The sequence below is a fragment of the Vombatus ursinus genome, unplaced genomic scaffold, assembly GCF_900497805.2.
Source record: "Vombatus ursinus unplaced genomic scaffold, bare-nosed wombat genome assembly UNPS02014813.1, whole genome shotgun sequence".
NCBI lineage: Eukaryota > Metazoa > Chordata > Mammalia > Diprotodontia > Vombatidae > Vombatus > Vombatus ursinus.
This window is the reverse complement of record NW_020954591.1, coordinates 32,624,698-32,640,420: the sequence shown is the minus strand read 5'-3', so window position 1 is coordinate 32,640,420 and position 15,723 is coordinate 32,624,698.

Here is a 15,723-nt window from a genome sequence, read left to right as displayed (position 1 = left end):
TTCTGGGGGGTGACATGGGAGCTTCCCTACCCCTGAAACAACACCCCAAAGTGTGGCAACCTACCTTGTCTGCACAAAAGACCAACCCTTATTAGAGCAAGTGGGCTTTTTCTGTTACAAAAAGCAGCTGTCAATTTCAATGTATCCACTGCATCCTGGGGGAAGGGAGGGACAGAGCCTATACTCTATTCTGTGCTTCCTGGAATCATTCCATTTAAATGCAGATTGGGAACCTTCCTTCCTCTAAATGACCACAGAAAAGACAGAGCAAAGTTGAAATGATAATTTCTCCATGAAGAAAGGAAACAGTTTGGTTCATTCTCCCAAGGCAAGGACTGTCATTTCTCTTTACCAAAGTTTGCCTTCTCTAACCCTCCCCCTCCAGCTCCTCTCACTCTCTCTCTCTCATTCCCTCTCAGCTGTTCTCTCCTCTCCTTCTCTTTTGTAATGGCTGCCTGGCTCCTTTAATTATGCAAATCTCCCAAGAACCCAATATGATCCTCTTTTAAATGGAAATAGCAGTCAAATGGTTATCTTGGTTTTCCAATCTATTTTTCCACCAGATTCAAATCCTTTCTTAACCAATCCAGGGTAGCTTGAAAGGAAATATTGCTAGGAAATTAACGTAAGGGGACCAAGATCATTAAAAGAAAAAAAAAAGAAGTGCTATAAGTAGAAGCAGAGAAGGCAGAAAAAAGTGGAAAAGGAAGAGGAGAAGGAGGAGGAAGAGGAAGAAGAAGAGGAAATCCTTTTCCCAAATCTGCCTTGCCTTGAAGTATTTTTTAAAAAATCTCATATTTAACATCTGGCTGTAGCAGACAGTCTCTCCCATTTAACAAAGACAAACTCCTTGCGTTCTGTTCTCGGGGGAAAAAAAGATGACTGGGTTTCATTAGCTATTTCTGTTCCCTTGATTTAGAGACCAATTAAGTAATTAATATTGACTCAAGTCTATGAGATTATTGCGGAGTTGAAAGTCACTGGATTTGGAGTCTGGACACTGGGTCTGTCACTTTCCCCTGTGTGATCTTCCACAATTCCCTTTACTTCTCACTCTTTCTCAAACTCTTCCTCTGAAATGAAGTAATTAGAGTACATGAACCCTCTGAGCACTTCTGACTCTCATATCCTATGATCTTAGGTGTTTTGTTATTTTTTTTTAAATGCAAACCCTACTCCTTCCTGCCGTGCCTAAAAATGAGGTATAGTAGTTGTAGGAAAATTATTTTCAGTCCTAAAGCAGTGAGATCCTTGCCTATTTATGAAAATTCACAATATGACCAAGCACAGGGTTTAACTGAACTGACCTGAGTGTGTGTGTGCCACCCACCTCTCTGTGTGAGAAAGAAGATAATTCATTTTCTTGAGAAATTCTAACAAATGACCTTCCCTGAGACCTCAGGTAACAAAATCCTTCTCCCACAGATCTGTTCTCATAACATACAAGGCCTCTCTGTCTGTCCTGGTAAGAAAAGAGATCATGGAGTTATGAAGTACAAAAAAATAAAACCTTTCAAAGTCCCATCTTTCCTAGTCCCAGTTTCTTTGGGCTCCTGGACTTGTGACCATGTCACTAAAAACAGAAATAACTTCAAGAAGATTTTAGACAATTTCAAATATAATAGAGACATAGCTGGTAACTAAGGAGAATTTAGGAAGCTAAATTTGAGGTACATCTTAACCTCAAGATGCTCTCAGTAAGGGTAACCATGAGATGCCACAAAATGTCTTTTGGTGACTTTCCCAGAGTAAAGGTCAGGGCTAACTTGATTAATATAGGTATTTACCCACAAACCAGCATGGCAGAGCAAAAGGAACACTGGATTGGAAGCTAGGACTTGAGTTCTAGTCCTGGTTCTGATGTTAGGTACTTATGCAACCTTGGATAAGTCATTAAGTGACTCTTTAGTCAAATCAAGTCAACAAACATTTATTAAGCACCTACTATGTGTCTGACTAAGCCTGGGCTAAGCATTGGGGATATTAAGAAAAGCAAAAACAAAACAAAACAAAAAGAAAACAGTCCCTCCCCTCAAGGAGCTTACAGTCTAATAGGGGAAGACAACATGCAAACAACTATGTACAAACAAGAAATATAGAAGATGAATTGGAAAGTATCATAGTATGAAGGCACCAGCATTAAGAAGGATCAGGAAAACCTTCTTGTAGAAAGTGGGATTTTAGATGGGACTTAAAGGAAGCCAGTAGATGGAGGGTAAGAGGGAGAGAATTCTGGGCATGGGGAGTAGGCCTCAGTTTCCTCATCTAAAATAAGACACAGGGAAGGGAGGGTTGTACTAGATGATCTCTAAGGATCTTTCCTGCTCCAACATTGGTTTTCTCATCACTAAGGTCCCTTTCCGCTCTTATATTTATATGGTGAGATTTTTCTATGGTATGGACTTAAAAGTATACAAATGTCTAGGTTCTGCTTGACCTGACCAGTGTTTATTCCCTAAGTTAGATGACAAAAAAGATTCACTAACTCCTAAATTTTATTATTAAAATGTCATATTTATATAGCATTTAAAGGTTTACAGAGTGCTTTCCTGACAGCAACCTTATGAGGTAGATAGAATAAATATTAGTATCCATATTTTCTGAATGCAGGAACTGATAGCCAATTAAGTGACTTGCCCACCACCCTATACATAAAAAGGCATCAAAGATGGGAGTGGTGCACATGTTTCCTGATTTCATGTTATCATGACACCCTGCTGAAAATGGTTGATTGACTTCTCATTTATCCATAATTCAACACTTCAAGAGAGAACTCAAGTTCTCCCATTGACATCATAGATCAGGGGTGGGGAACCTTCGACCTTGAGGCCACATGTGGCCCTCTAGGTCCCCAAGTTTGGCCCTTTGACCGAATCCAAACTTCACAGAACAAATCCTTTTATTAAGGGGTTTATTAAGGGATTTGTTCTGTGAAGTTTGGATTCGGTCAAAGGGCCTCATTTGAGGTTCTAGAGGGCCGCATGTTGGTCTCAAGGCTGAAGGTTCTCACTCTTGTCATAGACATTGACATAGACAACACATTGTGCTGGTGGCTTTCCTCTAGGACATTTATTTTTTAGGGGGAAGGGTACCATTGTAATACACCAATCTATTTATCCTTTGCCCTCACTATGAGACAAGACCACTTCCTTTTCTGATCATTCATTTCTTGGATATCATTGACTCTACTTCTTGCATTTAGCCATGAATTCATGAATAAGAAAACCGTTTACTAAGTACTTACTATATGCTAAGTGCTGAGGATACAAAAAGAAAAAGCTAGACAATCTCTGCTCTCAAGGAACTCATACTGTTAAGTGGAAGAGACAACACATAAAAGGAAATCTATCTTCAGGGCAGATGGAAAGCCCTGGAAGTCCTAAGGGCTCAGTAGTGGTGTGAATGGCAAGGTCTTGTAGCTTTTAGGTAGGTTAAATAGTTCAGATGACAGTACTGGGAAACTGTAAGTCATAGAGGAGAGATGGCAAGATCTAGAGGTTCTTAGGATGCAGTAGCAGGGCATATAGTAAGGCCTGATGGTCCTACATCTAACTGGAAGGATGGGAATGGAGTTGTTGACTTCCATCTCATTCAAACCCTGTGAGCATTCAATAAGTTCAAGCAAGGAGGGGATGTAAGAGGATAGGTCACTCCTGGTGGTGTTCTTCCTTCAAGCATGGAGGGCAGAAATAAGCTTCATTCTATTTATGTGCATATCTGTTCATGGTGTTTTGAGTCACCCTCCACTATGATTCTTTGTAGACTGGTGTTCCAAAATTCATAATTATATAGCATCACTAGGAGATGTATTTAAAAATGAGGTTTTACTCCAGAGAAAAGCCTAGAATTGAATCACAGTTGGAAGGGAACATCTCATTTTACAGGTGAGGAAAATGAGGCCTAGAGAAGGTAACTTTTTAAGGTACCACAATTAACTGGAAGCAGTATCTAATCCAGGTCATTTGATTCTGAATCCAGTATTTGCCCCGTTATGCTGTGCTACTTCCATATAATTTAATCCCTTCCATTCAATTCTGAACCAGATAATTTTCTGTTTGTCATGCATATATTAAATATATATTATGACATAGTACCTCAACAGCCTGCCTAGACATACTAATGCCCAGTTGAGGGAGCTACAAATTGGTCCACACATTTTAAAACACAAAAGTCACTTAACTCTACATTCCTTTTGATCCCCAGATGTCTTTACACCTTAGAGATCAAAGAAAAAAGAAAAGGACCCATATGCACAAAAATATTTTAGTGGGTGTTTTTGTATTGGTAAAGAATTGGTAACAAAGAGGTGCCTATCAATTGGAGAATGGCTGAATAAATTATGGCATATGCATGTGATGAAATATTATTGCACCAAAATGAGCAGTTTCAGAGGCACCTGGAAAGGCTTGTATGAACTGATTCAGAGTAAAGTGAGCAGAACCAGGATGACAATTTACACATTAACAACAAGACTCAAAAGACAAACAATTTTGGAAAATTTAAGATCTCTATCAATGTGATAACCAACCATGACTCCAGAAGACCTATGCTAAGCATTACTTTTGACCTCAGAGAGGTAATAGGTTTAAGATACAGGGGTGGAGCATAGATTTTTGGAAATGAGCAGTGTGGTGATTTGTTTTATTTGATTATGCATATTTGTTGGAAGGGTTGAATTTTATTTTGAATGGAAGTGGGAAGGAGAAAAAAAACAAATGCTTACCAATTAAAAATTAAATTAAATTAAAATTTTAAAAAATAAGCTAACTATATAGTGATATATCATGGTTTGGACAATTGACATTTTACATTCATTTGATTTTTCCTGTGTGGATTGTTAGGCCAATTAAAAAAAAATTTTTTGGTAATTTTGATCTCATTAAATAAGCCCTTGAGTGTTTCCGAGTTTAAGCAGTGAGCATATATCCTCTATCTGGTGACTATTACCTCTGTTTTGAATCCCTGTTTAATTTAGCTCCTCAGCAGAGTACCTTCTATGACAGTGGAAACAATCTTTGACAAACATATATCTCCTTGCTTTATGCTTTGGTTGATTATTAATAATTAGTGGGTTATCTCTGTAAATGTCCACCTGATACCTTCTTCTATCTTAATCAAAGATATACTTGACATAGATGGCATGCATCCTCATAAAAAAAATGGATGAAGATAAAGAAATAGATATGTTCTTAGTATTATTATCTTCTTGATGGTTTTGATAGTAATACCACCTGTGATGTTTTCCATTCTTTCAGTATAGTCCCTTCCATAGATATAGTACAAAATGATCCCTCAATGAGTTAAAAATTATGCCCATTTCCAGCATATATTTCCTTTGTCAGTCAATAAACATTGATTAAGCCCCTACTATGTGCCAGGCACTGGGCTAAGTGCTTGTGAACAGTTTATCTGGTCTAATTGCCTTTGTCTGAAGTATCATTACTATATTCTCATAAAATGTCATCAGGGACTAAGATGTTAGAGTCTACATTTGCTGTTTTCCACAGTCATTGGTGAAAAAAATACATAATTTCAGAAATGTTTACAAATCTTTTCCATTTCTGGTTTTTTTTTTTTGTTTTTGTTTTTTTGTCTTTCTCTTGTCAGTGTCATCGATGATATGCCTAACTGGGTTCCATGCTAAAATTTCATGTTGACTTTTTTTTTTTACCTCCACTCTTTCCCCCTGTTTTTACAAAATAATTCTACTCATTATCTTCTGTCATTTTTCTTGGCATTGTTTTATAAATGAGTAAATGAGTTGGTATTCTAAATTGATACTGCCCTTGGCTGCCATGTCTCTTTTCTTGGCAAGGAGATCAAATATTTGCTGATTAAGGGGTTTCCGTGCCCTTTGGAATCTTTGTTGTGGCAAATGATCTACATTGGTTAAAATTTTGCACAAAATCATGATAATCAAGGTCAATATTGTTGCCTTTTCTTATTTCCTATTTTGGGCATCAGTAATCTATTTGAATAGGTCAAGTTTTGTGAGTAGTGATTACATTACTATCCTTTCCTTTTATCCTAATTTTATGTTGATTGTTATCCTTATTTTCAAAGATGCTATTGATGGGGTTGGAGTCTGAGCCCCAAAAAGGAAAAACTCTGGCCCTGATGGGGTTGGAATCTGAGCCCCAGAAAGGAAAAACTCTGGCCCCAGACCATTTCCCACCCTTGGTAATTCTATTACCTCATGGACTCTGTACTTTCCCACATGGCCAAATCTCTGGTGGCTATAGTCCCATCAACTGGTCTTTCATTGTGGCTACACCCAATCTCCCATCCATTGTCTTGCCTCCCTATGGCCCCAGATCATTTCCCACCTTTGGTCCCACCTAGGCTCCATTTCCCACGCTTGGGAATTCTATTACCTCATGGACTACTTGGCCACTCTCCCACAATCTTTCTGTATATAAAGACCATCTTGTCTCCATTAAGATGCTCTGATTCTTAGAATCTAGCCAATAGCCCATAAATGCTCAGATTCCTTAAGAGTCTAGCTAATATGGCGAATCTTCAATAAACCTTGTTTTTGGCTGCAAGAAGGCTTGGGTCAAATTCTTTCAGGCAGGACCTGGGTATTGTGATTTTGGGGTTCCAGGACCCCTAACCTCTAGATCACATCACTATGACTGCACACAATTGATTAATTTCATCATTTCCCATGTTTTCTGAAATTCTTCTTGAAGAAGGTTTTATATATATACATATATGTATATAATATATATATGTATATTTTGAGTAGTTCATAAGCTTTTTACTACTTTTGTTTCTTAAATATGGGAATTATTTTTTAATATAATCCTCTTCTTCCCCATTCCCATTTTTGTATTGAAGCAACTGAAAGCAAAGTGTATGTTATCCTGGTTTGGAGAATTTTGTCAAATTCCTCCAATAATTTCTTTCTCTCTCTATCCTCTAGACAAATGATACATAAGGTATATTTCACTTCATGGTAGTCCTTTTGCTCATGCTCATCACGAGTACTGTACAATGATATGCTCAAGTAGCCATGGAATATTGCTTCGTACCTTGTGGGCATGATGAAAACAACTCCATCAACTCCTTTGTTGATATCTCCAAGGACTACCTGTGAATCCTACTTCTATCCCACTACATCTTCATTTCCTTTTCTGAATTTATCTTGAGAATGTTTTGATATTGATAAGATGTTTCAACAACAACAATAATAGCTAGCATTTTTATAGTACTTTGAAGTTTGCAAATCACTTTACAGACATTATTTCATTTCATCCTTATCCTTATCTGGGAGTGCTATTATTATTATTCCCATTTTACCGATAAGGAAACTGAGTCAGACAGCTATCAAGTGACTTTCCCAGGATCATACTGCTAGTAAGTGTAGGAGGCCAGATTTGAACTCAGGTCTTCTAGACTCCAAGTCTTGTGTTTTATCTACTATGCCACTTAGCTTCCAATTGTTTACTGGACAAAGATTTTACATTGGGTATCAAAGTATCTGTCCAAAAAGCTTGAAAAGCCCAGCTCTATCTATTCCTTTTCTACCACCATAGTGAACTGAAGGCAATTTTAAATTTTTAAATTTGTTTCATGGCTTGCCATGGCCAAAGAAATCATCCCTTAGTGGCCAAACTACTAGCAGTGAGGCTCTCTGTCCTTAGCTAGGGAGATACTCACGTGGTAGCTTGATATCTGTTGTTGGGATCATACTCAAGGCCTGCTCAGCTTTATAGAATCTGCCATAGCTTATGTTTCACTGGCATTGCCTCCAAGAACCCAGGATCAATAGCATATAATGATGGATAGGACTTAATGTGACTTAATTTAATAACATCATTATGTAATAACACAGTTTGATTCAGACAAACTAATTGTCGTTTTGAAAGGCACAGATAGCAGGGAAATTTCAAGGGGGAGGCAAGGCAAAAAAGATTGGTTTTGCTGTGAGGTCTTAGACAACTAAGACTCAGATCTAGAAATCTGATTAATTAACCATTCTTCCCCCAGTACTCTTCACATGCACATATACTCTCCACAGTATATTGGATATTTTGTGATTTAAGTATTTAGTGCTGATTTATTTCCCACTTAGTCATTGTCTCTCCTTCCCCCCCACTCACTCCCCCCATGCTTCCAAGAAAGGGCTAATGCATGTCAGGTGCTTAGTTCAGTTTTGTTGATCGCAGCAGGGAATTGTTTGACATTAGATACCACTCACAAACATCCAGCAGTGTTATCTCATTCTTTCTTCTGCTCATGACCTGTCCCTGGTTAGTTGCAAACTGCTTCCCACCTATGCCTATGTAATTATACATTAACATATCGCACCCAATTTTTATCATGGAAATCCCCGGGGCTCCTGATGTCTCTTTCCCCCTTCTTATTTACTATGCTGCTGCAGTCATGTTGCCTTCCTTCCTCTTGTTCCAACTAGTTCAATCCCTCATTTTAGAGATAAGGAAATTGAGATCTACAGTGATAAAGTGACATCTTGAAATGTGTCAAATATTACGCGATAGGCTTCCTTGGGATTACAACTGCATGGCTTGAGATCAAAATAAGCCTTTAAAAACCAAGGCTGCTGTCAGTCAGGCAATCAATAAACCTTAATTGGGTTTTCACTTTGCTCAAAGTGTTGTACAAGAGGTTGGGGAAATTTTAATACAAAAACCAAACAATGCTGCCTTGCTTGCCCTCTGAGGGCTTATAGCTAGAGTCAACCCTAGGGCACACAATTAGTAGGTATCTGAGGCCAGATTTGAACTCAGGTCTTTCTGACTCCAGGCCTAGCACTCTAGCTACTGCACCATTTTTATCTGCCTTTTAAGGACTGATGAAAGGGACTGAATCTATTTAGACAAGAGAAGGAAAGATTTTGGGGGAAGGGAGCATGACGACCATTTTCAAATATCTGAAAGTTTTTCATATGTAACACACTTGTTCTGTCTGGTCCCAGAGGGAAGAACTAAGGTCAAAGAGTAGAAGTTACAGAGAGGTTGGTTTTGGCTCAGTACAAAGAAAAAAATAAATACCTAATAAAGAATGTTTATTGAACTAAGTCAAGCTGAATAGTTTGTCAGTCAATTAACATTAATTGAGCACTTACTATTTGTCTGGCACTGTGCTTAACACTGAAAATAAAAAAAAAAGCAAAAGAGTCTCTGCTCTTAGGGAGCTCACAGGCTAATGGGGTAGACCACATACCAATAGCCATGTACAAACGACATATATGACCTATAGAGGAAAGGCGTTAGAATTGAGGGGGATCAAGAAACTTTCTGTGGAAGGTAGGATTTTAGCTGGGATTTGAAGGAAGCCAAAAAAAAAAAACTGGGAGGCAGAGATGAATTTCTGGTTTGGGGGACAGGAGGGTGAAAATGCCTAGAACTGGAAGATGGAGTGTTTTGTGAGAGGCACAGCAAGGAGAGAGACCAGTGGCACTGAATCACAGAGTGTATGAAGCTGACCAAAAGTGATATGGGCTACCTTGATGGGAAGGGATTTCACTAATGCTGGTAGTTTCCAAACAAAGGATGACTGCCCACTTGCTGGGAGCAACATAGAGGGGATGCCTGCTTAACTATGCATTAGATGAGATGATGATACCTGAGGTTTCTTCCAACTCTGAGGCCTTATGATTTACCTACTGACTGGTTTCTGAAACTAACACTATTTTCTATAGATAAAACTGCTCTTTTTGTTTATTTCAACCAGATTTCACTGGTACATGAAGTTCTGGGGTTGAAGAGGTTGCCCGCAATGTATGTTTGCTTCGATTCATCTCCTCACCTCATTTCCAGACAGCAATGGCGCTGCTTCCAATCTCATGGATGAGATATACACACACATACGATGCACACGCTAATAAAACATTAACAAAGATGACACAAATACAAAAATCAGTTGCTGTGCTTCACAGGAATGTTGAGGCAATGCTGAGGGAGGGAGTTATGGGAAATGCCATATGCAGACTCAAGCAAGTTTTCTTGAAAGAATTTCATTTTGAACAATGTCTTAAAGGAAAAGTTGGAAGGTTTGGTGTAGAGTTCTACTATGGGAACTTTTTCTGAGTGGAGTGAATGTGTCTCATACCTGGTAGGCAGCTGTAGAAAAGATGCCAACATATTACAGTGTTCCAGTTGGAAAGTATTAGCAACAAAAATCATCAGGGCTGATGCCAAGAAAATGTTATGAGAGTACAGGATGTAGTCTATGCTTCAGGAAGAAAACAGATCCAAAAATCACTCACTGAAAGCCACACTCACCAAGAGAAAAGGAGGATGCAGGTTTTCAGCAGAAAGAAAGTTACCATGAATTTGGGGCAGTTGTCAATGGTGTTGGAATCATGCAGGGCTTAGGAGACGTAGCTTTAGAGAGGCCTCTGATGCTGGTAATATACTTCTGGTCACTTAAGAAAGCCACACAAGGAGTAGTTATTAGTGAGTGGGAACCCTGTCTATTATTTTAACCAAGATGTTAGCATAGGTGCATGTGAACCAGGGACTGACCATCTTTTAGTGTCTGGGACCCCACCTTGCAATTGTCTTGCTAAGTGAGTTTGTGTATCTCCTTGTGGATTAGTTTATTAGACATTAGCACAGTACAAGATGATTCTAGGAGATCAGGTGACCTTGGCTATGTTTGCATAGAGCTGTGGATAGTGAAAAAGAACAAAAGAACTCACAAAACCTGGTGAGATTGCTAGGGCTGCTGGAGAGAACTGGGCCCAGACTTGATTTCTTAGATTTTTATCTAGGAGGGTGACTTTGAGATTCCATCTGTTTCTACCATCAAAGGGATGAGACAGTACTCAGAAAAGCAACCAACTGAAAATTCTTTATCATCAATTAAAATTTTGAGGCTGCTCATTTCCCAATCCAAGATCCCTATCCCTGTTCCAATCTTCTTGGTTCCATCCTTTGATTCTTTCAAATGGAATTTGTGCTTGCTCATTCTGTCCCAATACCCCATTGTCCTCAGAGAAGCCAACCTGATTGCTACTGTTATTCTTTGAAGACCTGACCTTCAGCAACACAGCCACCACCTGTAAACCATTCCCCATAATCTCCAGCTATCCTGGAGATAATGGCTCAAATATACATGGGCCAAGTTTTCTTTTCCCCCGGCACCAATTCCACCATATACCAACAATTTTTCTCAATTTTGCTTTTTATAGTGTTATCCATAAAATGAAACATAGCAAGAAAACAAGGACAAATCATTAACAAACAGTTTGGAGAACAAGAGCCTGGTGAGTTTACACAGGTTCTCCAGGCTGTTTGGTCATAATATTTAAGTCCTTCCTCATACTCACTGTAGTGAATAAATTGGATTGCAGGGGAAGGAAAAAAATGACACATTTTCCTTACAGTGAAAGAACCTAAAAGGTTCTTTTCTGATTTTCTGATTCTGGTCATGCAGGCAAATGTTCCTCTTATCTGCTGTTATATATTTTAAAAAAAAATCTCATGATTAGGTTTGATCTCCTTAAAGGCTTTGATTAAATAGTCTTTGTTTTCTCTGTTGTGCAAGTTCGTCAGTTTCTATCAGGAGATGGACAATGGAATGAAAATGTTATTTTCAAGGCATAATGGGCTTTTCATCATCATCATTATTATTATTATTATAATTATTTTATTTTTTGACAGAGAGACAGTGGGAAACGCCTCTCCTCATGCCCTTCGCGGGCCCTTATTGCTCGCCTCCGCAACCCCCAAATCGAGAAGCGGAAGGCGGCCGCCGAAGCGCGCCCCACCTTTGCTTCTAGGGTTGATCCATGTGCTCATTAATGGAGGAACCCTAGCAAGAAAGTTCACGATAAGAAGCGCTCTCTCTCGGGTAGAGGCCATGAGTCACCCATGCAAACAACCCCAAGGGGGTAACATCTGCATCTATGAGGGGTCATCGAAGCTCACCAGGCATGAATTTGTCCTTGAAGTCGTTGGAACAAAGGCTCCCAAGACAGATCACGTATTAAAAGTCATCCGGAAAGTTTATCAACAAACTCACTGGAGCTTCATTCTCATGCAACATACTTTATGTCAGAATTTTATGAGCAGGTCTGTGCTGCAGATGGACTACACCATGGATTTTATTATTAGGCCACTAGTACATTGTAGGCCTTTAGTAAATGCTTCTGAAATTGAACTGAGTTGCCTTGGAAGGACCTCAACATAACAGGGCTTTACGTATAAGGTAATCTTGTTGCTTGGGCCCCTCCAGTATTCCTACAGTATTTTCAACCAAGGCCAGCAATCTAGTCCTTAATTTCATACTGCTTTATATTACTCTCCAGTTGTTTCATGTAAAACACTTTGTAAAGCATAAAGTGTTCTATAACTGCTGGCTATTATTATTAATTTTAATAACCACAATAATGATGATTTCCCTCCCCAACTAGAGTGTTAGCTCCCTCAAGAGGAATGACCACATCTCTTACTTTTCTTCAGTTCTTTCCCATGCCTACACCAGTCCCAGGCTCAGAGTGGAAATTTAACATCTATTCCATCATTTTACTTTCTTCCACTCAGAGAGCCCACTGACAGGGGTGTGTTTTCTCCATGACTATGTACAGAGCCACACTTATTATTGGTGCTCAGCTCACGTGAAGCAGGCATCAGATCTTTCCACCTACCTCACTGGGGAGTTGTGAGGCTGCATGAGCTAACGTCTGGGAAGCACTTAGAGTGTTTCAGACACGTGGTGCTATGTAAGGACAGTGGGCTATTATTATCTCCACCTCATAGGCGTGCGAAACCTGGAGACTCACAAGATATGTGGCACTTCCCCTTATCATCCTCCTGGAAATAGTCGGAGAAGGATTTTTCTTCCTTTTGTCCAGTATTTTAGTTTCAGGTTCTTGTCCAAAGTCAGGAATCAGAAGTCAGAAATAATGAAGGAAAGGTTAACCAGGGTTCACTGAACCTTCAACAATTAAGAGACCCAAACATGGGAAATTATTCGTGTCTCTGAGCACCATCAAACACAATGTTTCAGTGCCCATTTTAAATCTACTACTATAATTGGCTAAACACAGCACACCGTTCTTTACTCTGTTCACAACAACTTCTGTGAACAAAACCCAGTTTCATCATAGTCACAAGAGAAGACAAATGATGGTCTGAACTATTCCTTAAATAGTAATAGGCTCTCTTGAAATATGTCTTCAAGTCTGAACCAAATCTCTCATTCCCACTCACTGGTTGAAGTATTTTGGTCTGGGCCCCAGAGTTGGGCAGCTTTCTACAAACCCAGCTTTTGTGCCATTGGTAACAGGCCCATCGGGAGTTACACACATGAGTGATCAGAACACTTGTTTTCCCAGGTTTCCCCCTGGTGAAGGGATCAGAGAATGTCACACTGGTAGATTCTCAGAAGCATTCCCAAATAACAACCCCCTTCCAGTTTGATAGACAGCTCCTAGGGGAACTCAGTTCCTGTTCTTTTTGCATGGACAGGATTTCTTAAGATAAGAGATTAAGAGTCTGTTTGTATGAGAGGGTATGTGTCCCTGTTGGTTCTGAAATCCTACAGTAGCAAAGCCTGCTTTAACAGTTTGGGTACCTGCTTTAATATTTGAGTCTGTAGCTTATTCTGAAACTTTGCAGAGATTGTAATGCTGCCTATACACTGAGTATCCAGGAAACATATACAATTAGCAAAAGATGAGGCCCCTCCTTACTTCTCACTGTTCTTGTTTTTCTCAAAACTGCTTCTCCCCTTCAAAGAAAAAAGGGAATGTGCAGAAGAGCAATTAATTATAATTATACACACACTGGCATTTGGGGGAACTAGTCAAAAAGAGTTTTCAAGTCCTGAAATTGTCTAATAAAAACTATCTAACATCGTCATAATTTTGGAGGAAGTTAAATTTTTATAGAGTTTGGTTATAAGGAGAAAACGCTAAAAGGGAGAGCTCTTAATCACTACACTGTCACAGAGCAAAGTAATTGCAGAATTAGGAGTAATTACACTTTAAAGAAGAAAAATGAAAAAAAAATCTGCCTTATAATTTTTTAAAAGAGAATTATGACTCTGGGTTTGCAACAGAAGCCAGAAAAGAGGTCCAGTATTAACAAGTGAGAGGAGTAGGAAATCAGTTAAAGTGACTAAGGTCACAACCTTACTAGCCCACTTTATGAACCAATTTCTCTTTGTGAGGAAGTAGGATAACATTTGTTGTTAAACAGGTAAAGGGACAGAAAGCTGTCAGGATAGAAGTTGCATTGACAGTACTACCTAATGCTGAAGAATCAGATGAGGTTCACTAGCATGAAAAGGATAATAAATGAAGGTTGTATGTATCTGCCCACACTTGCAGCCAAATAGGTTAGCACGGTCTTTCTAAGATCCAAGTTCAAATACCAGTTCTATGTATTAGTGTCCTTGGGCAGGTCACAACCTTTCTGGACCTTTTTTCATCCGTAAAGGGTAAGGTTGAACTAATTAACCTTGATGGTCCTGTCCAGCTCCAAATCTATGATCCTAAGACTTCCTATGATATTGGTATCCTACCTACAAATCATTAGACTTAGAGGCTGGAATTATGATAATTCCATGCAAAACATCCTTTATGTGCCCTACCTCATTTGATCAATCAAATACTCACTTACCTATAAGGTAAGTACTGTTATTTCTCCCATTTTATAGATGAGAAAACTGAGCCTGAAAAGTTAAATGACTGACCCAGGGTCATACAGCTAGTAAGTGACTAAGGAAAGATTTGAACTTAGGTTTTCCTGACTCTCATTCCAGCACTCTAACCACTACACCACCTGATTGCCTCTAAGACCTATGCTCAATCTACCTCTCAAAATTATTAGCTGTATGACCACAGAAAAATCTTCCTTACTTATCTTCTCTTTTACCTTCTCTGGACCTCAATTTCCTCACCTATAAAATAGTTGTAGTACTATCTTCAAAACTAGGTGGTGCAGTGGAGATTGCCGGGACTGGAGTCAGAAAGAATCTTCTTTCTAAATTCAAATCTGGAGGTTAGATGGCTCACTGAATAGAGCACTGGGCTTGTAATCAGGAAAACTCATCTTCAAATAAATTCAAATCCAGATTCAGATACTTACTAGGGCTATGTGAGCCTGGGTAAGTCACTTAACCCAGCTCTTTTTGCCTCAGTTCCTCATTTGTAAGAACGAACTGGAGAAGGAAATGGCAAACCACTCTAGTATCTCTGCTGAGAAAACCCCAAATGGGGTCACAAAGAATCAGACACAACTGAAAAATGACTAAACAAGTGCTAACCTCACAGTACAATTGGGAGGCTCAAATGTATGTATGATGCTTTGAAAACTCCAAAGTGTTATATGGCCAGTCATTATTATATGGCAGTGTGATCACGGTAATGACTGGTATTTCCAGGTCTTTGTCTATCATATTGAACGGTGGGCAGATTTTAGCTAGTGTAAGTTAAAATAAGAAAAATTCACCATTCATGCTATTGCTCTGTGTGTCTACATACCATCAAAGAGTTCAATAATTTTTATTTCAATAATTCAAAGATTTGTAGTTTTATCAGTGTACTTGCTTCTTTTCACTAATGCAGATCTTAAACCCTCCATACCTGTAGCCTTCTTAGGAGTGCAATAAGCATAATGCTACAGAAGGCTGTCTCAAAAGAACATGGCAGTGACTGTTGGTCAGGGAATTGGGAAGACTCGGGACCAACATAACAGAAGATTAAGGGTTAAAGAAGAACAGACATACCATTGGGTGAAGGCCTGG